We start from the raw sequence: 26,945 nt of genomic DNA, 5'->3' as shown, positions 1-26,945 counted from the left end.
AAAGAAATGAATGTTAGTTATTCTTTATAGAAATATACTGCATTTTGGGTAAAGTATTTTTATCAATGAAGATCTCTTCTGTTTGGATAATAATACACATATAGCCTGAATATAAATTAGTTTTAATCATCTTGAAAAAGGCATGCTTTCCAAACAAGCACCAGAAGGAAATCTTCTATATTTTCCTGGTCTTGCCTTTTTAAATCCATAAGACTCTAGAAGGCAAAGAAGTAACTAACGATCTGTAGCCGGCATCCCAGCCTGGGTAGCATTTTGCCATAATAATGTCTTGTTCTCTACAAGCAATCATTAGGGACTGCTACCCTAACAGCATATTTTGTTTTAAATTAAAACAGCAACAATAACAGCAACAACCCGCCACCAAATTCTAGAGAGTAGATTTGGGCTCTTCTATCACTTGAACGTTAAAATAAGAAGTAATCACAAAAAGGAAGATGGTTAGAGGATATATACTCATCTTTGTTTATAAAATTGATGAGAAAGTTTATTTTTAAAGAGAAACTTTATTAGTTCAATTTTGGATGCTGAAGAAAAAATTTTCGTAATAAAATCAAAATCCCAACTGATTTTTAAAAACTGAACAAAAACATGTCAGTATCTTGAATATCGTTTACATATACACATTCCCACTTACTGACCAAGTGACAAAAACTTCTGTCAATCAATTTGACAAGCATTTATTGAACGTCTACTGTGTGCTAACTGTTTTTCTAGAATTAATGATGTAAACATGTCTGCAAAGAGAAAGAGAGGCACAACTAAAATGCTGTTATTAAATACCAAAACTAGTACAAATTGGTTCTAAGGGAACATAGAGAAGAGACATCTAGCTCAGTCTGAGGATCTGAAGTCAAGTCAACAGGGTGGAAACAGGGTCTTGAAAGGTTGTTAGGAATTAGCCTGAGAGATATGGTGGGGGAGGGTGTTCCAGGGAGTGGAGCAGCGTGTGCAAAATCACAGAGGTGAGAGAAGCAAAAGTGGGTTAGTATGTCCAGATAAGTGGTTCTTATGGAAAGACGAATCAGGAGAAGCAAAAAGAGATTATGAGTTACTTTCGTTCAGACTACAAACTACATGTGCCCTTCTCCCTATTTTTCCATTTTTATATGGTCCCACAAAGGGCCATTGTAATGAAATGAATGTTTGTGTCTCTCCAAAGTTTGTATGCTGAACCCCTAACCCTCAATGTGGTGGCATTTGTAGTCGGGGTCTTTGCTTTGCATGAGGTCATGAGAGTGGGATCCCCATGATGGGATTCATAGGAGGAAGTAAGACTTGAGCTCTCTCACTGTGCCATGTGAGGATATAACAAGAATGTGGCTGTCTGCCAGCCAGAAAGAGAGCCTTCACCAGACACTGAATCTGGCAGCAGTTGATCTTGGAATTCACAGCCTCTAGAACTGTGAGAAATAAGTGTCTGTTGTTTAGGTCACCCATTGTATGGCATTTTGTTATAGCAGCCCAAGAAGACTAAGACAGCCACTGAATAGGGGACACTTGGAAAATCTTCTAAAGTTAATCCCATCCAACCTCGCACTTACCTTTTCGTCTACCTTCCTCCCACCCACCTACTCCTCTCCACTCCTGTGGGAACCAATGGTCCAGGTATTGGTTCATACTGAAGTGTGTGAGCATAGAGACAAAAGTAGGCAGAAGGCTGCTTTAGAAATCAATATGCCAGGCTGAACAGCTTAGAGGTTAAGTTGAAACAATAGAAGAATTAAGCCAGAAAATTTAAAAAAACTTAAATGTGCATGTTAGAAGATGATTCTATCATAACTATAAAGAAAGGGTTAGCAAACTTTTTGTAAATGACCAAGTAGTAAGTATTTTAGCTTTTGCACGCCATACCAGTCTGTGTTAACTCTGCAGCTAGAGCAGGAAAGCAGTCATAGAATTAAGAGATGTGAGTGTGTTCTAGGAAAACTTTATTTATAAAGGCTGTCAGTGGTAATAAGCAGAATTTGACCCTGTTATAGAGAATGAACTGGAGAGGATAAGACTAAGCTAAGTCAGGTATGTCAATAACATAGTTAGCATAATTGACCAAATAAGAAATGAAGAGGATTGAAGGGAGCCATTAGCAGAAGAGACAGAAGAGGACATAGAATTTAAATACATCTAAGAGATAGAAACCATAGATCTTACAACCAATGGGATACAAGAGGAAATGATGATGAAAATCCAAAGCGTGGGCATGACTTGAATGACAGTGCACATGCGATAGACCTCAATGAATGATGGCAAACTTTGTGGACAAGAGCTGTCATTGAAGATAATATAGTACATGGGAAAACTCTGCTTTCTGGTCACAAACCACAGCCTTGGCCAAAGTCGTAATCTCCTTCCAGAAGCAGCTACATAATTTCCAGAACCCACTGCCAAATGAACATGCAGGACCCCCCTGTTGCTCAAAATTATTAAAAATTTCAAGACAGTGAAAGTAAAGCATTAAACCAAGCATAGGGCCTTCGTAGGTGCTGGACATCGTGTGACTGCACAAGTTATATGATCCTGAATCTGACCCTGCTCCATCCCCAGCTTGACATCTTTCAGGGGTAGGTCAGTTACTGTAATTCCAGATCAAAATTTAACCTCTAGTTATGTGTCTTATGTGTCTTTTGACTGGTGATTTTCAAGAGTATTTTTTCACATGCACTAGCTTTAGTATGTCTATAATAAGGAACTTTTTTACTGGAGCCCAAACTTCTTAATTTACCCCCACAGCCCATTTTTTTTGTAGTCTCCAAATCTGCTACATAGACACAACAGCTGTATTTCAATGGTGATTTCAGCTTAAAGGAGGTTTTCTGTTTTTCCCTTACCCTAACTCACATTTAAGATTACAGCAGAATGGCAATATGCATTGTCCGTGACTGATTGAGAATGAAGTTTGAAGGTGAGTTTTTCTCTGTGCATCATTTGACAAGTGCATTTTGGGAGTTTCTTTGAAAATGAATGCAAAATCAAAGTTTCGAACAGCAAGCTGTGTTCTAAGGCTGGTGTTTCTTTAAAGATCTGTGGATGTCCTAGAAGGCCAAACCTACTAGGAATCTTGGAGAATAATCTATGGTCAGTGAAGAAGATTTTCTCTGACCAGAAGTCCAGATACATATGCTGTCTGTGCAGTTCAGCCACAATTATTTTGTGCCTTTAATCAACTCAACATATTGTAGTACATCTTCCTCATCGATGACGCATGAGACTTGGGTATTCAAGATCTAAAATTCAAGACCAGGCACAGTGGCTCACACCTGTAATTCTAGCACTTTGGGAGACAAGGCTGGTGGATCACTTGAGGTCAGAAGTTCGATACTAGCCTGGCCAACATAGCAAAACCCAGTCGCTACTAAAAAAATAGAATACAAAAATTAGCAGGGCGTGGTGATGTGCACCTGTAGTCCCAGCTACTCAGGAGGATGAGGCATGAGAATCACTTGAACCTGGAGGTCGAGGTTGCAGTGAGCCAAGATTACACCACTGCTCTCCAGCTTGGGTGACAGAGTGAGACTCTGACTCAGGAAGGAAAAAAAAGATGTAAAATTCACTTTTTGGATTATGTTTGTTCCCATTACATAAAGCTTCTAAGGATCTGTCATGGCTGGATACTGGATAATTTATATCCAAAACAAAGAACAAATGAAAATAAAAATGTCACCTTAGCCAATTTCAGTGTTTATACACATATACTCCATTTATAATAAATTACTCCCTTTTGCACCAAAATATATTTTTTTCTATTCAGAGAAGGGTGGGGCTAGTTACCCACATGCTAGAAATCTGACAGAGAGGACACCTCTACGCAGCTGCTGGATAAAGATACAGAATGCCAAGTATTTGCAAATATTTCAAACATACATATACTTTAAAATGTGTTGTTTATTTGAGATTCAAGAAGTGTATACCCTGTATTTTTCATTTGCTAAATCTGGGAACTCTATACCTATACTGAGTGGGAGATGAAGCCATATGACTTCTAAAGGCCCTTCTAGGCCTGAAATACTCAATCTCAATATGATTTTTACCATTTCCAGTAAACTAAACTAAGACTAAACAGTAGAATTTGAAGGCGGGAAGATAGTGGTTCAGTAGAAGAAATTTGTTTATCAAGCAAAGCTATCAATTGTGTACCCAAGCACAATCCATTTAATCAATATCCTATCCACAGACCAAAGGGACTCACTAATATAGAGGCTAGACCAATGTTCTACAAAGTGGGGCATGCTTTTCCACCAGAAATACTCATAGCAACTCATTGAAGTGAAGGAAGCAAAAATGAGAACATGTAATTTTTTTATAAGAAAGAAGTACTTCAGTATGAATTAATAGAGAGATTGAGCCTGGTTCTCTGTCTCTGTCAGGAGGTAAAGTATTTGGAAGGACCCGTGACAGTTTCACAACACAAGGGTTCAACAGAGAAATGCATATATTCATTTTCTGCACTATTAAAACAGATGAATAAAACTATTTTTCATTTCTGAGCTTTTTTTTGCCACAAAGGATGTGGTACCTTTAAAAAACTTTAAAGTATTATTTTCCAAACTTAAATTTTACCATGTAGTTTCTGCAGGGTGTGAATTAACTTTTAAAAATATAAAACTGTAAAATCTTACAATCATTGTGTAAAAATAGCTGATGGACATCAGGGATGCCAGGAATTTAATGGAAACATTTAAACAAAAACTTTTGCATAGTTGGTAGATAAACTGTAGCACCATGATTTCATAAGCACAGATAATAATATATTTCTTCTTTTGGATGTATATATTAATGTAGCTTATATTTTTGATTATGACAATCATTAAAACTACATATCAGAATTACTTTATTATATAAATTTTTGATAATGAAACATTCTTAATGTTGATATGTTACTTTACATAAAAGTATTTCAGGGAAATTAAAATGTTTTGAATCATTCATAAATGAAATGAAATATATTATAAATTGTATTTGTTTAACATTTACCTTATCCTTTAATCTTTAATTTTATAAATATTTTATTTAATTTTAAAAATTTTTTATTTAATTTTATACTTTGATTACATTTAAGGTTTATGTAATTTATAAATCAATAACATTCAGCGATAGTTGTATACTAAAATGTGAATCCAGTGGCCTGCACAACTCTCTACTGGAGGCATTGAGAACATTTCTAAATTGGTAGAGGACTTATTCTAAATAAGCTCTGTTTTGTTGTTGCGTTTTTGTTTTTATTTTTTACCTCCCTGAGTTTATTGTTTGCAGCAATTCTATGTTATTCCAGGTAAAATTACTCTTTTGGAGGAGTTGGGACAGTGCTGTTTTTGTAACTAAAGTTTCATTTGGTAACCCAGGCCAGACTATTCTTAAACTGCTTTTTTGCTTCAAAATTTAGTGGGAGATGAGCAACACTATTAATATCTAATTTAATAACTTTTATAGAATGAAGATGTTTCCTCTTATTAAACATTGATAAAAATACATATGACTCAGAACTTGAATATGATTGCTAGGTCATTATCCATAAGTGGAGTAATCAATTTTTAAAATAATCATTTTGTTTTGTGTTTTGGAATAAAGAGTTAGCCAATACATTTAGAAAATATTTGATGTAGGAAAAAATAGAATGCAGGTAGCTTAGACTTGCTTAAAATTGCTTTGAATCTCATCAAAAAGCTTATCCACCATGACTAAGTAAGGCTTTTTTTTTTTTTTTTTTTTGAGACAGACTTTTGCTCTTTCGCCCAGGCTGGAGTGAAGTGCTGCAATCTCGGCTCACTGCAACCTCCGCCTCCCACGTTCAAGCGATTCTCCTGCCTCAGCCTCCTAAGTAGCTGAGATTATAAGCGCTTGCCACCATGCCCACCAAAAATAAATTGTTTTAGTAAAAACAGGGTTCTGCTATGTTGGCCAGGCTGGTCTGGAACTCCTGACCTCAGGTGATCCACCCGCCTTGGCCTCCCAAAGTGCTAGGATTACAGGCATGAGCCACTGCCCCCAGCCTGATCAAGTAAGCTTTATTTGAACTAAAGACAGTAACCACATGGTTTTCGCTATAGATGCAGAAAAGGCTTTTGATAAAATTCAACACCCCCTTCATATTAAAAAAGAACTCTCAATAAATTAGGCTTTGAAGGAACATACCTCAAAATAATACAAGCTATCCATGACAAACCCACAGCTAACTTCATACTGGATGGGCGAAAAGCTGGAAGCACTTCCCTCGAACACCACCACAAGACAAGGATGACACGAGACTGTCACTACTACTATTCAACATAATACTGGAAGTTCCGGCCAAAGCAATTGGTCAAGAGAAAGAAATAAAGGGCACCTGATATGGTTAGTCTCTGTGTCTTCACCCAAATCTCATATTGAATTGTAAGCCCCACATGGTGGGGTAGGGACCTGGTCAGAGGTGATTGAATCATTAGGTCAGTTTCCCTCATGCTCTTCTCATGACAGTGAGTGAGTTCTCATGAAATCTGGTTGACTGAAAGTGTGTAGCACTTCCCCCTCTGCTCTCTCTTTCCTGCCTCCATGTGAAGAAGGTACTTGCTTGCCCTTCACCTTCCACCGTGATTGTGAGTTTCCTGAAGACTCCCAGCCATGCTTCTGGTACACCCTGTGGAAATATGAGTCAATTAAACTTCTTTTCTTAGTAAATTACCCAGTCTCAGTAGTTCTTTACAGCTATGTGAAAATGGAATATGCAGTATCCTAATAGGAAGAGAGGAAGGCAAACTATCTCTGTTTGCAAATGACATGATTCTGTATCTAGAAAATCCCATGGTCTCAGCCAAAAAGCTCCTTTAGTTGATATGCAACTTCAGTGAAGTCTCAGGATACAAAATCAATGTACAAACATCAATACCATTCCTATACATCAACTATAGCCAAGCAGATGGACAATCAGGAAGGCAATCCCATTCACAGCTTCCACAAACAAAACAAAATATCTAGGAATACAGTTAACTAGGAAGGTAAAAGATCTCTGTAATGAAAACTACAAAATACTGCTCAGATAAATCAGACAGCACAAACAAATGGGAAAATATCCCATGTTTATAAATAGGAAGAAGAAATATCGTCAAAATGGCCATACTGCCCAAAGCAATTTATAGATTCAATACTACTTCTGGCAAACTACCAATGACATTCTTCACAGAACTAGAAAAATCTACTTTAAAATTCACATGGAATCAAAAAGAGCATGAACAGCCAAGGCAATCCTAAGCAAAAGAACAAAGCTGGAAGCATCAACACTACCCAACTTCAATCTTTACTACAGGCTACAGTAACCAAAACAGCATGGCACTGGTACCAAAATAGACACATAGACCAATGTAACAGAACAGATAGCCCAGAAATAAGGCCATACCCTACAACCATTTGATCTTTAACAAAGCTGACAAAAACAAGCAAAGAGGAAAGTACTCCCTATTCAATAAATGGTGCTGAGTTAACTGAATAGCCACATGCAGATGATTGAAACTGGACCACTTCCTTCACCATATATAAAAAATCAAATCAGGATGTATTAAAGACTTAAATGTAAAAATGTAAACTATGAAAAGCCTGGAAGAAAACTAGACGATACCATCTGGACATAGGAATGGGCAAAGATTTCATGATGGCAAAAGCATTGCAACAAAAGCAAAACAATTAATGGGATCTAATTAAATTAAAGAGCTTCTGCACAGCAAAAGAAAATATATATACATAAAGAAACTATTAAGAGAGTAAATAGATAACCTACAGAATGGGAGAAAAATATTGCAAACTATGCAACCAACAAAAGTCTAATTATCCAGCATCTATAAGGAATTTAAACAAATTTATGGGAAAAAAAATTCAAACACCATTAAGAACTGGGCAAAGGACATGAACAGACACTTTTCAAAATAAGACATACATACAACCAAAAAGCATACGAAAAAAAGCTCAACGTTACCAATCATTAGAGAAATGCAACTCAAAACCACGATAAGATACCATCTCACACCGGTCAGAATGACTATTATTGAAGTCAAAAAATAAAAGAGAAAAAGGAATGCTTATACACTTTTGGTGGCAGTGTAAATTAGTTCAACCATTGTGAAAAGCAGTGTGGCGATTTCTCAAATCCTAAAAACAGAACTACCATTTGCCCTGCAATCCAGTGGGATATATAACAAAAAAATATATACAGTGGTATATTTTATTTAGTTATACAGTGGGTGTATAACTAAAAAAAATGTAAATCGTTCTATTGTAAAGACACATGCATGTGCATATTCATTGCAGCACTATTCACAGTAGCAAAGACATGGAATCAACCTAAATGTCTATCAGTGGTAAACTTGATAGAGAAAATGTGGTACATACACACCAGGTGATACTATGCAGCCATAAAAAAATAACAAAATATGTCCTGTGCAAGAACATGCATGGAGCTGAAGGTCATTATCCTTAGCAAACTAATGCAGGAACTGAAAACCAAATACTGCATGTTCTCACCTATAAGTGGGAACTAATGATAAGAACACATGGAAACAGAGTGAAACAACAGACACTGGGGCCTACTAGAGCATGGAGAGTGGGAGGAGGGAGAGGATCACGAAAAATAACTAATGGGCACTAGGCTTAATACTTGGGTGATGAAGTAATCTGTACATGGACCCCTGAACTTAAAATAAAAGTTAAAAAAGGGCTGTGAATTCTTGGAGACCCAAAAAGAAATAAATTGGACTAGAAATCACATGAATTTGGAGGCTAGTAATATGCATAAATGTGACCATTTGAGTAGTGGCAATCCATCTCAATAATAAAAAGATAAAAGTCTTCTTTAACTTAGGAAAGATGTAGATCATTATTTATTATAACTTGGTAACAAAAGAAAATAATTCTCAATATCGTGGCTAGGCCATATTTTATAGACAAAGTATAATTAACAAAAATGTTGTAGGAATCTTAATTGATTGTTGGATGTCATCTTTCTGTGAAAGAGAGACACAATAGAAATAATGTATATATAAAAAACACACATATATATATACTGGGTTTTTCTCAACCTGGCTAAAGTCATTGCACTTTCTGAAATAACTACTTTTATTAATGATGCTTTGGTAACTTATCAAGAAAACTCTCTATAAAGTGAAGAAAGGGAAAAACTTTCAAATGGCTCACTGAGTCACTCTACACTGACAGCAGATTGTGTAGGAAAAATGAGCCCTGGGCTTGAATGCTCAGATCTTGCAGGGGATGTTGTGGCTTCTTAGGGTTTCAGACTTGACTATGGACCTCTATTGTATTTTGTACTTGGTATATGAGGTACTGATAAATTGTCACCAGCTTTGTGGTAACCGAAACCACCTTGAGAAATATGAAGAAGTAAATGAGGGAGAGACCACAAAAGTGGAGGCCCAAATGAAGTACTTTCATGTCATAAACTTACCATTTTCTGTACTCTTTTGGGGACCATAAGCACCCCTCCCAGGATCATCAAAGCACTTTTCCTCAAGCCAATTTTATTCTATTTAAAGGAATACATGGAGATCTTGCATTTTAATTTAAGTCTTAGCTCCTAGCACCTCATCCCTATCTATCTGAAAATCTTATCCTCGAAGATCCAGCTCATATCTTATCTCTTTAGTGACAACATCCGTAAGGAATCTAGAATACTTTCTGTAATGTTAGCACACTGATTACTGTATGTGTAAAACCTTGTCTTCTCAGTTGCAGTATGAGGCCTACAAGGCAAGACACATACCTTATTTCTCTCTATATGTCCAATGCTTATAACTCATCAGTTCAACATTGGTAAATGCCTGACAAATAGAAAAAGGAAAGAAGAAAGGGGAATGGAGGAGAGGGGAGGGAAGGGAAGGTGGGGAGGGGAGGGTAAGGGAGGGGAGAAGAAGGAGAAGGAAGGAAGGAAGGAAGGAGGGAGGGAGGGAGGGAGGGAAGGAAAAGAGAAAAAGAAAGAAAGAAAAGAAAAAGGAGAAAGAAAGAGAATAATTAAATGAATGGATAAATGAATGAACAAGCGATGTTTACAGAAGGCACTGGATGTGCTGCAAGTTCTTATTAGAGTTCTGAGAAGAGTATACTATATTTCTTATTTAGTAATCTTTGTTAAGCAAGAAATGGACTCAGCCCTAGCCTTGTATGTCGTGAAAGCTCAAGGAACAGCCATGTATTGGAGACAAATTTAGGATGTAGCAATAAAAAGTACTAAAGCAAACTAGGCAGATCATTAAAATAGAACCGTCAATCCAGAAGACCTAAGCAAAAAGTCAGAGTCTAAGTCAAAAACTAAGAAATGGAAACAAGAAAACTGGATGTCAGAAAAGGAAGAGAGGCAGAACCAAGAGAAATCCCTAAAGCAAAGGAGAGAGGAATTACCACAGTTATTTGTGTGCTGCTAATGACCGTAGCATTCCATGGTGACCAAGACTTACATCTTGGAATAAGGTTGCCTGAATTCTAATATTGATTCTATTGCTTACCAGATTCCTTACCTTTACATGACACTTTCCTCCTTTATAAACCAAGGATGATAATAATGCCTATCTCACAGGGTGATTGTGAGAATTAAATTAAATACGGCTATTGTTATTAGAAGGTCCTCAGTCAATTTGAACAAATTAAGTAAAATGAGAAATTTTAAAAATGGCTTATTAAAAGGGTAATAGTATATATCAATTTACTTAGACCACTTTTGGTTTATATGTTAACCTGGTACCTTGGTGTAGTATGCTCTTTCACTATCATAGAAACTTTAAAAATAAATGCCTAAGAATTCTGTAGGATGTCAAGTTATAAAATAGTATTTTGAAACATGAAATAAAAGACACAAATTATAAAGAAAAAGTATTAAATTACACTTTGTCAAAATTTAAAATTTCTGAATAAAGATAAATATCCCAAAGATGAACAATTGCTCTAGTAATCAAGAAAATGCAGATAAAAGCACAGTGATAATTTACTTCTATAATAGCAGATAGACGGTTGCAGAGCAAACTTCCCACAGGGACCAAGTAGAAAAGCTGGACAAATGGCAAAAGTTTTAAAGTAGGTGGAGTATGTAAGTCCTTCAATACAGTGCCAAACTAGAAATGCATAATCAAAAGATAACTAGAAAATACCTAAATATTCCAGAATTAGACAATACATTTCTAAATAATCCATAAGGTAAATAAATAATCAAAATGGCAATGTTGGCAGGTGCGGTGGCTCAGGCCCATAATTGCAGCACTTTGGGAGGCCGAGGTGAGAGGGTCCCTTGAGCTCAGCAGTTTGAGATCAGCCTACGCAATCTAACAAAAAATCAAAAAATCAGCCAAGTGTGTGATGATGCATGTCTGTAGTCCCAACTACTCAGAAGACTGAAGCGGGAGAATGGCTTGAGCCTGGGAGATCAAGGCTTCAGTGAGCCATGATTGTGCCACTGCACTCCAGCCTGGGCTACACAGTGAAACCTTGTCTCAAGAAAAAAAAAATTAATGTTGTCAATGAGAATCATAATATGGCATATCAAAACTCAAAACTTTGATAAGTAGCTAAAGCCATGCTTAGAGGAAAATGTATAGCAGAAGGCATATATCACAAAAGCAGAAAGATTAAATAATTAATTAATGATTTTTATTGATCTGGAAATCCATTTTAAGAAATTGGAAATGTAATAGCAAATTAAAGAAAGTAGAAAACAGGAAATAAACATAAAAGCAGAAAGAAATTAAAGAAAGCAAATGTACTGAAGAACAAATTAACAAATCCAAATGTTATTTCTGTAAAAAGACATATAAAAAAGGATATATCCATATTAATATCTACTTTTTAAAAGGCAAAAATAACATATCAGAAATAAAAGAGCTTATCACTATAGATATTTATTCCAGAAAGAATTTATACTTAAAGATCAATTAAAGTAATTCACCTTATTAACATAACAAAGGGGAAAATGGTTATGTGATCATTTCAATAGATAAAAAGCATTTGGTAAAATTCAATACCTGTGCAGTACTACTCCATTTTTTCTTTTTTTTGGAGGGGGACTGAGTCTCGCTCTGTCACCTGGGCTGGAGTGCAGTGGTGGTATGATCTGAGCTCACTGCAACCTCTGCCTCTCAGGTTCAAGCAATTCTCATGCCTCAGCCTCCCAAGTAGCTGGGATTACAGGCGTGCGCCATCACACCTGACTAATTTTCTTATTTTTAGTAGAGATCATGTTGGTCAGGCTGGTCTTGAACTCCCGACCTCAGGTGATCCGCCCACCTTGGCCTCCCAAAGTGCTGCAATTACAGGCGTGAGCCATCGCACCCAGCCTTCTCTTAGGACTAAAAGGGAATTTCATTAATTGGATTTTTTTTTTAAATGACAGGAAGCATTATATTTTATGGTGAGGTATTAAGAGCTTTCCTTCTTGGCTCCCAAATGAGACACGAATATCTGATATTATTCTTCCAAATCAGAGTAGAAAACTCAGAATTATATTTAGATTAAAAATGCATGTTGATCTTAAGCATCTGAACTTGTTTTCTCCAGGGAGTGGAGAAAGAAGGCAAGGAAAAAGAAAGAAAAAGGCAGAAGATAATTATGTATCATTGAACCTTTTTTCTTTCTTTTTTTAATGCAAAAAGATATTTAAAAGACAGAAAAATGCAAGTAGTACCAGAGGCTGGTGTTAAAATATAGATGCTTTTGGTGTGAAAGAAAGAGAACATGGCAGAAAGCCAGGGAACTGGAGGTGATTTAAAGAGTCACAGGAAGAAAGGCAGAGCAGAGCCTGGGAAATGAAACACTTGGAGACTGAAGGAGTAGCTTTCTGAATGTCCCTATGTTTTATGTCTTACTTCTATTTCATTTTTTATTATGGTGTAATAAATGCTCCCAAATCCTGGTACAAATTAGATTATTTGCTTTCCACTGATTCAGAAATAGTCATTGTGCCTTTTGACTAGGATGAAAACATTACCAAAATAAAGGAACGAAATGGCTTTAAATGAGTCTAATTTCTTACAAAGCCCCCTGCCCCGAATAGAATGAAAAGGTTACCTCTTCCCTCCAATGTCTTCCTAACAAAGTCAGTCATAGTCTGAATTCAGCAGAAATCTATGAACATAATAATAAGCTTAAATAGTAGAAAAAGCCTAATGTTAAATGACAATTGATAAATTGATATTTTCAATTATCATGATCCATACCACAATAATCATTAATAAGCCTACTTATTCCAACAAATTCAATAATTTAATTTCCAAGTAAGTGAGATGGATATTATTCTCTCAGATCTTACAAATTAACAGAAACAAGTAATTTTTTCCTAGAGAACCTATATAAAAAGGCCCACCGCACACTTGGAGCTTGTATCTATGTTCACTCCCTGTTTGTGTTAAATTGACAGGTTCACTTAAAAACAAGCAACTAGAATTGTTATACAGACAAATGAGCTAGTATATTACACTTTTCATCTGGACACGCCGGTGTCTTAGAGACGAAGTCAGAAATTCTTGGCAAGATCCAGGGCTCCTCTGTATACCACAGGTCAGTAGTCTACAGACTATGTAATTCTGGATTCAATCACAAATGGGCCATTAAAAGCTAACTTTATAAAATAAATAAATAAATAAGACCACCAAATCTGTTGGCTGAGTTTTGCCAGTGCATCTAGAACTGAACCTCACCGGCCCATTATAATCAGGATTGTAAATTGCGTCTTATTAAGTTGTTTTTCCTGTGGTAAGCAAAGATACATTGAAGTCAGGCAGGTAACATCATTAGCTCATGATTCATTCTGCAGACTTTATGGAGCCAAATTGCGTGTTGCCAATCAATATGGAGCCACGCAGTTGTTTTTAAATGTCTTGCCACAGGAATTGGCTTGCAGCCATCATCATAGCAGGGTGGTGTTAAGGAAGCCGATACTGGAGGAAGGGAGTAAATACTGTTTCCTCTCTGGAGTCTGTGTATTTGTATATTTTTCTCTACAACCAGTATTTTGAAAGACAGCTATAAATTTAGAGCCCCTCAGGTCAGAATGCTTAGACTACGGCTTTATTCTAGAGGACAGTTCAGATTTAAAAATCCTTTCTTGAACTCCTGAATCTCCCTATGTGTGTATCATAAGCTAAAAAGAGGTAGAGTCCCAGATTGGGATTTCTTAGATTTCAAACATTTGGTTTATGGATTTGAATTTTTACTGTGTTCTATAATTTTGGAATTCTCTACACCTTGGCAATTTTGCAGTGTGTGCAATATCACCAGCAGAGAGGGATCAATTTTTTAAATATCAAAATCCAAAGAAATAAAAAATGATTAAGCTAAGATGACTATTACAAGGAACTCTAGTATATATTCATTTCTGAACTGTATCTTTAGGGCTTTCATTCCTACCTCGTGTACTTTATGCCCTCACAAGAATACAGCATTCTTGCTATTTTACAATGATTTTTTTTCAACAAATAAATCCAAACAGGTTATTTAGATATTTTTAGTAATAGAAGAAAATATATATCAAAAAGGCCATTATGAGTGACAACAGGAAGTAGAGCACTTATGTATGATTATTGCATTTGAAGATAATTTTATAAAACAGAAAGCCAGATATTTGAGAATTCTATCCCCTATAAATAATCTGTCATAAATCACTGAAGAGTTTCTGTTCCATTCTGCTTTGTGAAATGAAAATCTCTTGGTAATGCAATCAAAATATGCATTGATATTTCTCATATTGCATTTTTATCCCTCTGACTCAGAACTCTGTAAGGTTGAGCAGGTGTATCTAGGAATCAAGTAACATGAAACTTTGTCTTCCCTAGTTACTTTTTTTATTCCACATATATAAGCTTTTATTAATTTTTTTCTCTCTGGGGAACATTATATCTTGCAAATATTTGCAATAAATTTTATGGTTATCCACATGAGGTCTATTAGTTGTTCGAATGAGGGGAGAGTGAAGTCTGGCTATATGTCTAGGGGAGTCAAGAAGAGTTTCTTTCCATCTACGTCGTAAAATGTCTTAAAAACATGTCCAGATATCATACATCTCTGATAACCCTTGGACCCAGGATATTGCTCAGCAACTTTGCATTAGAAATACGTGCCATTTAATTGAGTTGGTGCTTCTCATGACACTCACTGACATATAAATAGCAACGTTATCAAGTCCTGCCTTTAATCTACGACTGGGAACGACTGTGTGGTATAGCATGTTATTTCCCACACTGGGTTTATACAGCTATCTGGAGACATTTAAATTATGCACAAAGGTCCGGGAAGCCATGGGATGAATGTCAGGCATCTTTTAGAGTGGCATTTTTTCTTGAAGGAGGGGAAGAGTCAAAAATTTTAGATTAATTGGTAAGTTATAAAACAGATAATACGGTAGCAAACACGTAACAGGATTGTACACTAATTTGTACAAAGTTAAAGATAATAGTAAGATAAGTGAAGTTTGGATACTTAATATAAATGGCATGATTCAGTGGAATACGTCCAACTGCAGCATCACATACCAGGCAGGATGGACAGTTTTTTCTGTTTTTAGGACTGCTTTGCTGCTGAAGTATGACAAGTGTGGTGGAGCAAAAGTAACACCAAGCTTCATCTTTCCCCCTTGTTAGTGGTGTGAACTTGAAGGCCTGCTAAAAATCTCTCTCTCTCTCTCTTTCTCTTTCTCTATCTCTCTCTCTCTCCATATATATACATATATATGCCAAAATACTGTCATCAAACCAATATCATAGGTTTTTTTTAAAGAATCAAATATGATAATGTGGCTGAAATTCCTTTGCCACCTGAAAAAGAAGAAAAAAAGTGGATTTTTTTCCTTATTTATCATTTTATTTAGCAAACATTTATTGAGCTCTTACTATGTGACAAGACGTCACTAAGTATGATTCTTCTCCTCAAGGAGCCTACGTGCCGAAACAAAGGAGAGAGCAGCGATTTGATCACTTCAGTACAGTGCACTGCGGCCAGTGATAGGTGTCTGTGCTGTTTGGTGACGACATTTAAGGAAAGACCTGAACGTAAAGGAATAAGCATAGAAAGAGACATCTGGGCAGAGGGAACACTCAGAGGCCTGGAGTGTTTGAGGAACAGCATTTTGAGGATTCAACACAGTTGCATGGTTTTCTCCAGCAATGTGTTTAACATGGAAAAGAAAGGTAGTTAGATTTTATGAAGGTTGAGATTCATCAGGGTGATTACAAAAAGGGCTTTGAATGTATAAGCAAAGAATGAATTTTGATGGAAGAGTCATGGACTCTTCCATCAAAGACATGGAGGAAGTCACTGGGACGAACACGTGTGAGGGCAATGAACGGGGAGTCACATGAGGGTGGAGAATTGCCCGAGTGAGACACTAATGTACAGAGAACATTTGAGGGTTGGGCACACAAAAAACAGAGATAAAAGTCAAGGGAAATGAACACGTTATAAAGCCATAGGTGGAGTAATAGCCCAGTTTTGTAAATCTAAATAAGACTTGGAAGGATACACAACAAAATGTTAATAGTGGCTATTGCAGGGTGACAGAATTATGAGCCAGTTTTATTTTATTTTCCCTGTCTTCTATATTTTCCAAATTTTCTTCATTCAATATATATCACTTTTGTAATTGAGAGAAAATTAAAAACAGATGTGGTATCCCAGAAATATGAGAGTAAAACCAAACAGGTAATTAAGACAATCATTCCCAGACCTGAAGAAATGGAGAGTGATATTCAGCACCACGGAAGCATCGCAAACTGATTCCAAAATAGACTAAACTGCCACATCTACTGCACTTCCTTCACGTCTGCACCCTCCCCCCAGCCTCCCTGCCCTCCCCGGAAACGCACAACAAAACTCACACACACAGTGAGAAACTCACACACTAGCACACACACACATTCTCACTTCTGCACTTCCTTTTTCTTAAGATGACAGGAAGCCCTAAATACCATTAACATAGGCAACCACAGCCCTTGCAGCTCTGAGCATTTCTGCACGGCTCTGGGCAGTTTTGACTGTGCCCTTTGTTTTCACACGTAGGCTTTGGAACAGGTAAAGGTATTGGGAAGGCCAATTTAAGCCAGAAAAAGTTCCTATGGAATAATTCCAGTTTCCCTCTCCTGCCTCCATCTTCCGATCCCATCTTCACTTCCTATAAAATACATTAATAAAGATAAGTTTATTTTCCATCCAGCTCTGGAGGTTTGATTTGGCGAAAGGATAACAGACGATCCCCTAAATTTCAGTAATGCTTCTTTAAGTGATTTCTCAATGCCACTGTCCAGGCTAGTGGGGTTCTGTCCCTTGAATCCACAGGGCATTCTTACTTATACTCCTCTATCAATTTCTGTTATCTACAATTCTAGTTGCACGTTCACCATAGCACGGCACATGAGATGGGCTAATTTTAAAACATCTAAGTTAAATTCAGTAACATGTACAACCAATGTATAGATCGCTCAATCTTTTTATGAACTATTTTTAAAATCTTTTTTCTTCTTCTACCAATCTTACCTCTTTGAGACTTATTTAATTTTAGATGGTTTATCCTGCCTCATCTGAAGGCAATGTTTTTTTCTTTAGTTATGTTGGTCCTTCAATGTTAGTTTCAGCTTAGCTTCAATTGGATGAGATTCCCTAGATTTGGTACTCAAGGTTCCCTGACTCAACTTTGAATTTGCTTTCCTAAATCATGTGGCTTCAATTCTGTGTTTCCTTACATCACTTAATCTGTAAAATGCAGTCCACATGAGTTCAAAACGTATCTATGATCTTGAAGGAAACTAAGACAGTGTATATAGGGACATATGCATTATACACACACACACACGCATATGCTGAGAAGGTGTCAGCAGGAAATGGAATGAACCTGACTCCGGGTCAGACAGACCTGCAATCAAATTCCTTCAATGCCACTTTAAAAGACTTTTTAGAAAATTTCTAACTTATTTGAATGCTAATTCTTTAACCAAAAAAAAAAAAAATGGTATTATAATCACCTATACAGTTGTTTTGAAACAATGGGCACATAGTTCCCAGCACAGTGACCGGCAGTGACACATGGTCATTTACATCTTTTCCTCTGTCCCTTCCATTTGGGAGTGACTATCTTTTCATCTGTCAGATGTCAGCCATAATATTAGCACATCTGCAGCCTAAGTTCAACAGAACAAACCCAAGACCAAGAATTTTTTAGAGAGAAATACATACTGTCCTGCCTAATAATTGAGAAGAGGATTTTCTATGGGTAGTCTAGTATTCCAATTGCACTAGCGTTTCTTAGGCCTAACTCGGAGGCAGATTCTAATATCCATCTGGTCCTAAAATCAACCTCATTTTCTTGAATAAGAAAGAACTTCCGGCTGGGCGAGGTGGCTCATGCCTGTAATCCCAACACTTTGGGAGGCCGAGGCAGGTAGATCACCTGAGGATAGGAGTTCGAGACCAGCCTGGCCAACATTGTGAAACCTGGTCTCTACTAAAAATACAAAAATTAACTGGGCGTGGTGGCAGGTGCCTGTAATCCCAGTTACTCTGGAGGCTGAGGCAGGAGAATCTGGGAGGCAGAGGTTGCAGTGAGCTAACATCATGCCATTGCACTCCAGCCTCTGTAACAAGAGCAAAACTCCATCAAAAAGAAGAGAAGAGATGAGACGAGACGAGAGGAGAGGATTCCCAGGAGGAAAGGGAAAAAAAATCCCTTTTGTTGATGTTCAACCTCTGGTAACCTCTAATCCTGTATCACACATCGAATGAAATCATTAATCCATAGAGACACAAAGCTCCCTAACAAATAATATTATTCTGCTATTCAATTTGGACTTCATTAGTCTTTCAAAGTCACCAAACTTAAATTTTCTAATTGACCTAGAAAGTCAGAATCTGCCTTTGATCACATTTTTTAATGCAACCTCCTCTTTTCTGCCTGTGATCATTTCTTCTTATAGCTCTTCTTTTCTCAAAATTGAAAAAGAAAAATCTCTACAAGATGAAAATATTCAGAGATAGCCCTCCAGATAGACTCATATGAATAAAAAATCAAGGAAAGATATGAAAAGAAATACAGGGTATGACCGTCTTGGCTTTAGGCCTGCTACTTTTTCTGACTTGTTAGTTTAGAGGACATGTTGGTTTCTTTTAGCTTCTTAGATTTTTAATTTGGGCTTATTGAATTTTCCACATTGTGCGATGAGGGTTATCATGTGTTTCAGTTTGCTTCCTTGTCCCTGCTGGGATGACAGTTGAAAAAAAAATTAAAACGAAATTAAAGTTCATTCTGGTAACAGAACCAGAAGTTGCAAAGGAATTAAGGGTTGTGAAAGCAAATTCACTGATGCAGACACCACAGTCAAGAAGTCTGTTTTCATTTAGCAAATAAATATTTAGTTTCCTTTAATAAATCTAAATTCTAAGAGAAATGGCAGATTGTAGAAATGGCAAAGTTAAATTTTCATAAGCATTTCCGTGCTGAAACCAAAGCTAGGAATTTCTGGCAGAATAGTGTAGAAGCTCTTTGGAATCAGGAGGGCTAGAAGTTCAGGGTTCACAGGGAGACTTCTAAAGCATGAACTCAAATTCTCAAGTCAGGCTCTAGACCACACTGCTTCCATGAATCCTTCAGGTTGCAGATGAATGGACAGAGTCACCTGCAGTCCCGAACCTTTACATTAGATAGGTGTTTACTGGTCCATAACAGCAGCCCCAGAAATTGGCTTCCTGGTAACTGGAGACAGAAGAATACTGGCAGGTAGTTTTATCTGCCCATTTAGGTTACAATTATGATAAGAACCTCATTCTCTATTATATTCTTAACACTTAGAACAGTGCCAGTTGTGTTGTAATAAATACCTGTTGAATGAATGAATAAATGTGGTGCTTACATGGTGATAGACATTTAACTACTTTTTGTATGTCACTGCATTTAAGTTAAAAGCTTACAATCAGTCTATAGTGTAGATATCACACTACACAGTTTACAGATAAGAAGATGAGCCTCAGAAAGGCTATGCCATTTGCCCATGCAAGAAATAAAATTGTTTGATTCTGAAACTCTTACAGCCATGCACCTTCATTCCACCTCATCCTGTCTTAAAATCAAGGATGATTAAGGAACTATTTGATAATGCCTCCAGTGGTGACAAAATCAAACTGTCCTATGTTTATTCATGCATTCAGGCACCACGTATTTATTAAGCGCCTCCTACTGTATGTCAAAGGTATTGCCAGGTCTTGGATGATACGGAAAAATAAGACGTGAGTTCCTATCCTAAGAGATCTGGCAAGACCCACCCATAAATTAATAATCATAACACAGAGGGCTTAGCACCCTTTTAGAGAGATGTACATGGTATTGTGGACATGCAGTCGAAAGAGATCTATATCCTCTTTCTCCAAAAATGTCAAACAAATAATATGAATTAAAATGACACAAGGCTAAAAGTACTCTGATGGATTCCATGCAGAGTCAACTGAGATTATCATATGACAATGTCTTTACTCATGTATTACACTCTGTCTCATTCTCATTTGTCATTTCCATTCCTAGTAAACTGTCATTCATCCCTTTTTCAGGTTAAAAACTGTGGTTTTGTTTCAGGTTTAAAAATTCTGTGTTGAAATCCTCGATTCTCAGACCATTTATTTTCCAATCTTTTGATCATTTTTGTTGTTCCCTCTATATCCATCACATTCACTTTAAGTTATAGAATCCAAAATTAGAAGCAGTTCTGCAAAATGCATTGGAACAAACAATACACATCACATAAAAGGGGAACTCTCCCACCATTCTGCTCCTGTTTATGTATCCCCGGGTTATGTGAATGAACTGCTATTTGTACAAGCAATTCTTGAATCACATGTAATATTCTTGGTGCCTTAGCTATCCCTTAAATTATAGCAAGTATAATTTTTCTATTTCCTTTTTCTCTTTTTAATCACAGTCCTCCAATCTCATCACAGCTTTCAGATTTTCCCTTTCTTTAGAAGTGTTCACATGTTATAGATTTTAGGTTCACCTCTAAGAAAACCCAAAACAGTTTAGTAGAAGAAACTAGCAAAAGCAAACACACACAAGCTGCAGTTTCGAATTTAACAAATCAGTAATTCTGATGTATTTCCTTCTTGTTTATAGTCAACAACCAACAGCATTTGTCTATTTATACAAAAATACTGCCCTACTTGCATTGCGCATTTCTTCTCTTGGCAGTCAAAAAATAAAGATGCTTTAGGGGAGTTCAGATTTCTAAAAGATTATGATACTGTTTTCCAAAAATATTGAATTATTATTTTAACTGACAGCAAAATATAGCAGAAGTTTTTCTTAGTTACAAGAGTTGGTTAGAAGTACAGAAACACATCTTTATTCAACTGTTTTCATACGGTTCATCTCTGGTTTGTAACCGTAGTTCATTGAAACGTTTTCTCTAAATAAAGAAAGGAAGGGAAAAAACTATGATGAGAACACTTTATTATAGTCAATATTTTTGTATGTCACTTTGGTGCTACTGTAACATGCAATATTTGCTACAGCTGTTAATTATATGGCTAGATGAATAGATGGCTAGAAAGATAGATAAAGAGATAGATAATAGCTCAATGTTTTCTATCCCAGATATTTTTCTCAGTGCTTTTCATATATCAAATCATTTCATCTTCACAACTAAATTACTTTACAGTTCAAGAATCATAGATACAGAGAAGTTAAGTCACTTCCACAAAGATGCAGAATAAATAAATGGCAGAATTAGGATTAAGAGCAGAACTGTTCAAGACAAATACAGCATGAGCCACATATGTGATTTTAAACTTTCTAATAATAATACTAAAGAAATAAATTGAAGAGTTGAACTGACTTGCAGTTTATTTATTTAACCTATCTAAAATATTATTTCAACATGTAATTAATTTAAAAATCAAAACCACATTAAGATAGCATCTCATGCCAGTTAGAATGGCGATCATTAAAAAATCTGGAGACAACAGATGCTGGAGATGTGGAAAAATAGGAATGCTTTTATACTGCTGGTGGGAGTGTAAATTAGTTCAACCATTGTGGAAGACAGTGTGGCGATTCCTCAAGGATCTAGAACTAGAAATACCATTTGACCCAGCAATCTCATTACTGGGTATATACCCAAAGGATTATAAAATATTCAGTTATAAAGACAAATGTACATGTATGTTCATTGCAGCACTGTTTACAATAGCAAAGACTTGGAACCAACCCAAATGCCCATCAAAGATAGACTGGATAAAGAAAATGTGGCACATATACACCATGGAATACTATGCAGCCATAAAAAGGATGAGTTTATGTACTTTGCAGGGACGTGGATGAAGCTGAAAACCATCATTCTCAGCATACTGACACAAGAACAGAAAACCAGACACGGCATGTTCTCAATCATAAGTGAGTACTGAACAATGAGAACACATGGGCACAGGGAGGGGAACATCACAGATCAGGGCCTGTTGGGGGTTGGGGGGCTACGGGAGGGATAACAGAGGGTGGGAGGATTGGGGAGTGCTAACATTAGGAGAAATACCTAATATAGATGACAGGGGGATGGATGCAGCAAATCACCATGGCACATGTATACCTATATAACAAACTTGCATGTTCTGCACATATATCCCAGAACTTAAAGTATAATAAAAAAAAATTAATGAGATACTTTTACATTCTTCTATGCGTGCTACATTTTAAAAATTCAGTATGTATTTACACCTTATAAAATATCTCATTTAGCACTAGCCAGCTGCATTTCAGGAGCTCAGTATGCAGATGTTACTAGCAGTTACTATCTTGTATGACACAGTCTAAGAGCTTGAGTATTTTTGTGTGTGCCTGACATTAATCAACCTCATTCATTAAAATGATGAATGTTGCTTATCGACATAGTGGACTTTTGTTATACAAATACACATCAGGCCTGAATAGGAATGCACATATTTATGTCTATCTTGACTTCAGAAGGTGCATCATAAGCACAAGCTGATAATTAAAGATTGCCTACCTTTGACAAGACCGGGAATCAGGTCCACACAGATGAGCCCAGCCCTGCTCTGGCTGCCGACATTTCACCAAGTACCATCATTTCACTCTGCAACATCAGGTTCCCTTCCTCTTCCTTCTCCCACCACTACCCATTTTCATCTGCTTGGGTGTGCAGCTCCCCCTGCTCCAGGCTGTTCTTCTACCAACCTTCCTTTTTTGTTTGAACTCCTGAAGCAGACTCTCTTAGCTTTACTTGGCTATGAATATTCTCCTAGTATGCTTTCTTACATCCACTGTGGTGAGGTGTTCTTTGGCCATGAGAAGATTGCATCTTTGAGGCTAAAGTCACAAAACAGGAAGTATCCCAGAACATAGAAAGAGTGTATGAGGACAGGACTTATGCCAGGGAAAAGGCTCCACTAGGCCTGGCTCTTAGTACCTTCTCTTTGATACCTTATCTCCCTTTAATTGACATTTCCTGGACATTCTCCAGGGTCATCAATGGGTAGTTCAACTGAGTGTTCCCTCCTTCCCTTTCTCATATACCCATACAAAGTAACTAGGTTAAGGGAGAATTTTTGCTGTCCAAAAAGAATAAAAAGATTCATAAAAGAGTAGCCTGGGGGAAGGGTGAAAGGAAAGAGGAACACCACCCCCTCCTTCCCTCCCTGAAAGAGTTTCTATTGAGAGAGTTTATGGAAAGATGGTCATAAACAAGCAATCTCAGTTCTCTATAAAGACAAGCTGGAAAACACCCTCTTCTCCCCAGTCTTGTGATGACCTAAGTCACCAAGAAGCAGCTTTTTCTCCAATTCAAGAGCATGATGATCAGAGGACTGTTTCACTGGCATTGGGATGTTTCAATTTCATTTTACCTATAGGAACCATCTCTGAGTTTGTGCAGTTTCAGATTCTATTTCAAGCTTATGTTCTGAGTTCTTAGCTTTGACAGAGGTCATAAAAAAACAGGGAGAAGATAACTCCAGCATCTAATAGTGATGGACACCCACAGAAAAGTGTGGATGCCATGGCTCACCTCAAACCACCCCTACCACACAGAAACAATCCAAAGTAATTGCAGAATATACAGCCTTTTCTGAGAAAATCTATACATGCTTTATTCTTAAACTTCTTAAGGAATTGTTAGCTGTCTGAAAACCTGAAAAGCTGAATTTTTTTCCTTTCTTCAGTCTATGTAAGTGGTTCTCAAATTTTAAAACTCATAAAATTATTGCATACAGATTTTTACAAGCAAATACAGTATAAATCAGACTTTACGGAGCTGCTAAGGGTTTTCACTTGTATCTTGACAAGGGCAAGCTATAGCGTTCAGAACCTAAGATGCCTTCATAAGTTGTAAGTTGACCCCAGGACTGTCAGTTAGACTACTTAGAGCTGCTACTACTATTGTCTTTACTTCCGCCACTCCAAAAACTGGCATTAGTAACTCCCATTTATTGGAAATTTTCACTATGCCAGTTACTGCAATAGACATCTTTTATTTATTATCTTTTATACTGACAAAAAATTTTAAAAGGTAGGTATAACTTTAACCAATGAAAATGAAGAAACAGAGGCTCAACATTTTGGAGGTTATGTGTCTACAATGCAATGTAGTCAAATCCTAAACCCAAAGTGACTTTTCAACACGATGCACCACAGTAATGATTATCTGAGTAAAGGCTTCAAAAAGAAGTCTCTCCTGTGATAACTGGACCCAGACTTGTAGTGTTTTCTGTTTATTTGCCTGATTAAACTGGACCTGAAAGCATGAGAGAGCTATACTGTCAGAGCGTTGTGTTTACAATTATACTGGTAATGATTAAGGCCTAACATATGGTTTATCCCAGAAAAGGTTTCATATAAACTTGAGAATACATATTTTTCTGCTGTTTTGTAGAGTGTTATATATATATATTTCATATAATCAATTGATTTATGGTGTTGTTCTATTTCCTCATTGATCTTCTGCTGGTTGTTATGTCCATTATTGAAAGTGAGGTATTGAAGTCCCTAAGTATGATTATAAACTCTATTTCTTCCTTCAATTTTGGCAATTTTGCTTCCTATGTTTCGGGGTCTAGTATTAGATATTCATGTGTTCATAATTGTTATATATTCCTTATGGATTATATTATTTATCAATATATAGGATCCTTCTTTATCTCCTGTAACCTTTTTTCCTTACAATCTCTTTGATCCAATAATATTAAACCACTTTGGCTCTCTTTTGGTTACTGCCTGCATGGAATAGCTATTCCGTCATTTTACTTTCAATCCTTTTTTGGTCTATAGATCTAGAGTAAGTCTCTTGTAGACAGCATATAGATAGATCTTTTTTTTTTTTTTTTTTTTTTTTTTTTTTTTTTTATCTTTCTGCAACCCCTGCCTTTTAACTGGTGGATTTTAACACATTTACATTTAAAGTAATTACTGAGAAGGAGGGACACACTTCTGCTATTTATCTATATATTTTTTATATGTTTTATGATATTTGTTCTTCACTTCATCCATTTCAGACATTTTTTATTTCTCATTTCTGTATATTTTTTAGTTATTTTCTTAGTTGTTACCTTAGGGATTAAAATTAATACCTTAAACTTATGACAACCTAGTTTGACTGATACCAACTTAGTTTCTATGGTAAACATCCTGCTCCCATACATCTCCATGCTTTTCCCTTTACGTACTTATTGTCACAGGTTGCACCATGTGCCTGTACTGATTTATGCTTTTGCTTTCTTTTAATCATAGAGTAAGTAAAAGCATTCTAAACAAACAAACAAAAAAACAAAACAAAAAACAAGAGGTTTAAGCTTTTGGTGGTGCTCCTCACAGCCTTCTAGCAATAATTGATCAGGTAGTTACATGGCCAATATGAACAAATGAAGTATTTAACAGGAAAAATTCTCACTGGCCCAGTGAGAATTTTCTTCAGTTTAACAGAATATAACATCACAAATGATTTTAGACTATAGGTTGCTGACTTTGACTTAGGGGAAAAACAATTGCACAATTCAGAGGGTAACAGAAAAAAAAATCACTCAGTAATTGATGCCATGTAAAAGACAAGAAGGTTACATGATAATTTTTGGTATGATCTCAGCTTAATGTAATGTCTAACAAGAGCTAATATCCATTAAGCACCTACTATTTATATGTACTATATAATACATAATAGTATTTTTATATATGATCCAACTTAATCTTCATAACATACCTTGACATACATAATATTTTATCTATAACATTTCACAAATGAGGTTAAAGTATTATCTTTATGCATAAGATGGTCAGAGATGCCCTCTCTGAGTCAGGACACAGTGCAGGGGAGGAAACAGGCTGTAAGGATATTGGAGAAAAGCAGTGCCACCAGAGTCCACAAGTTTTGAGGCAGCAGCATGCTGGGTGTGTTGGAAGAACAGGAGCAAGGAGGCCAGAGTGACTTGACTGGAACAAACAGTGGCAGCCTTTGATGCCTTGGTAGGTATCCACCTGGCTGTTACTGTAAGTGGGCTGGGCATAAGTCATTACAAGACTTGGACAGAGGAGTGACATTGTTATGAGTGTTTTAAAAAGATTATTCTGGGCTGGGCGCGGTGGCTCCTGCCTGTAATCCCAGCACTTTGGGAGGCCAAGGCGGGCACATCACAAGGTCAGGAGATCAAGACCATCTTAGCTAACAAGGTGAAACCCCATCTCTACTAAAAATACAAAAAAATAGCTAGGCGCTGTGGCAGGCGCCTGTAGTCCCAGCTACTCGGGAGGCTGAGGCAGGAGAATTGCTTGAACCTGGGAGGCAGAGGTTGCAGTGAGCCAAGATCACACCACTGCACTCCAGCCTGGGTGACAGAGCAAGACTCTGTCTCAAAAAGAAAAAAAAAAAAGATTATTCTGACTGCTATATTGAAAGCAGATTCAACTAGACACAATAGAACACGGGTTAGGAGACTAAGGAATATCATTT

This window comes from Aotus nancymaae, unplaced genomic scaffold (genome assembly GCF_030222135.1).
Source record: "Aotus nancymaae isolate 86718 unplaced genomic scaffold, 86718_ANA_hifiasm-v0.15.2.pri h1tg000039l, whole genome shotgun sequence".
Classification (NCBI taxonomy): Eukaryota; Metazoa; Chordata; class Mammalia; order Primates; family Aotidae; genus Aotus; species Aotus nancymaae.
Note: the sequence above shows the minus strand (reverse complement) of the source record.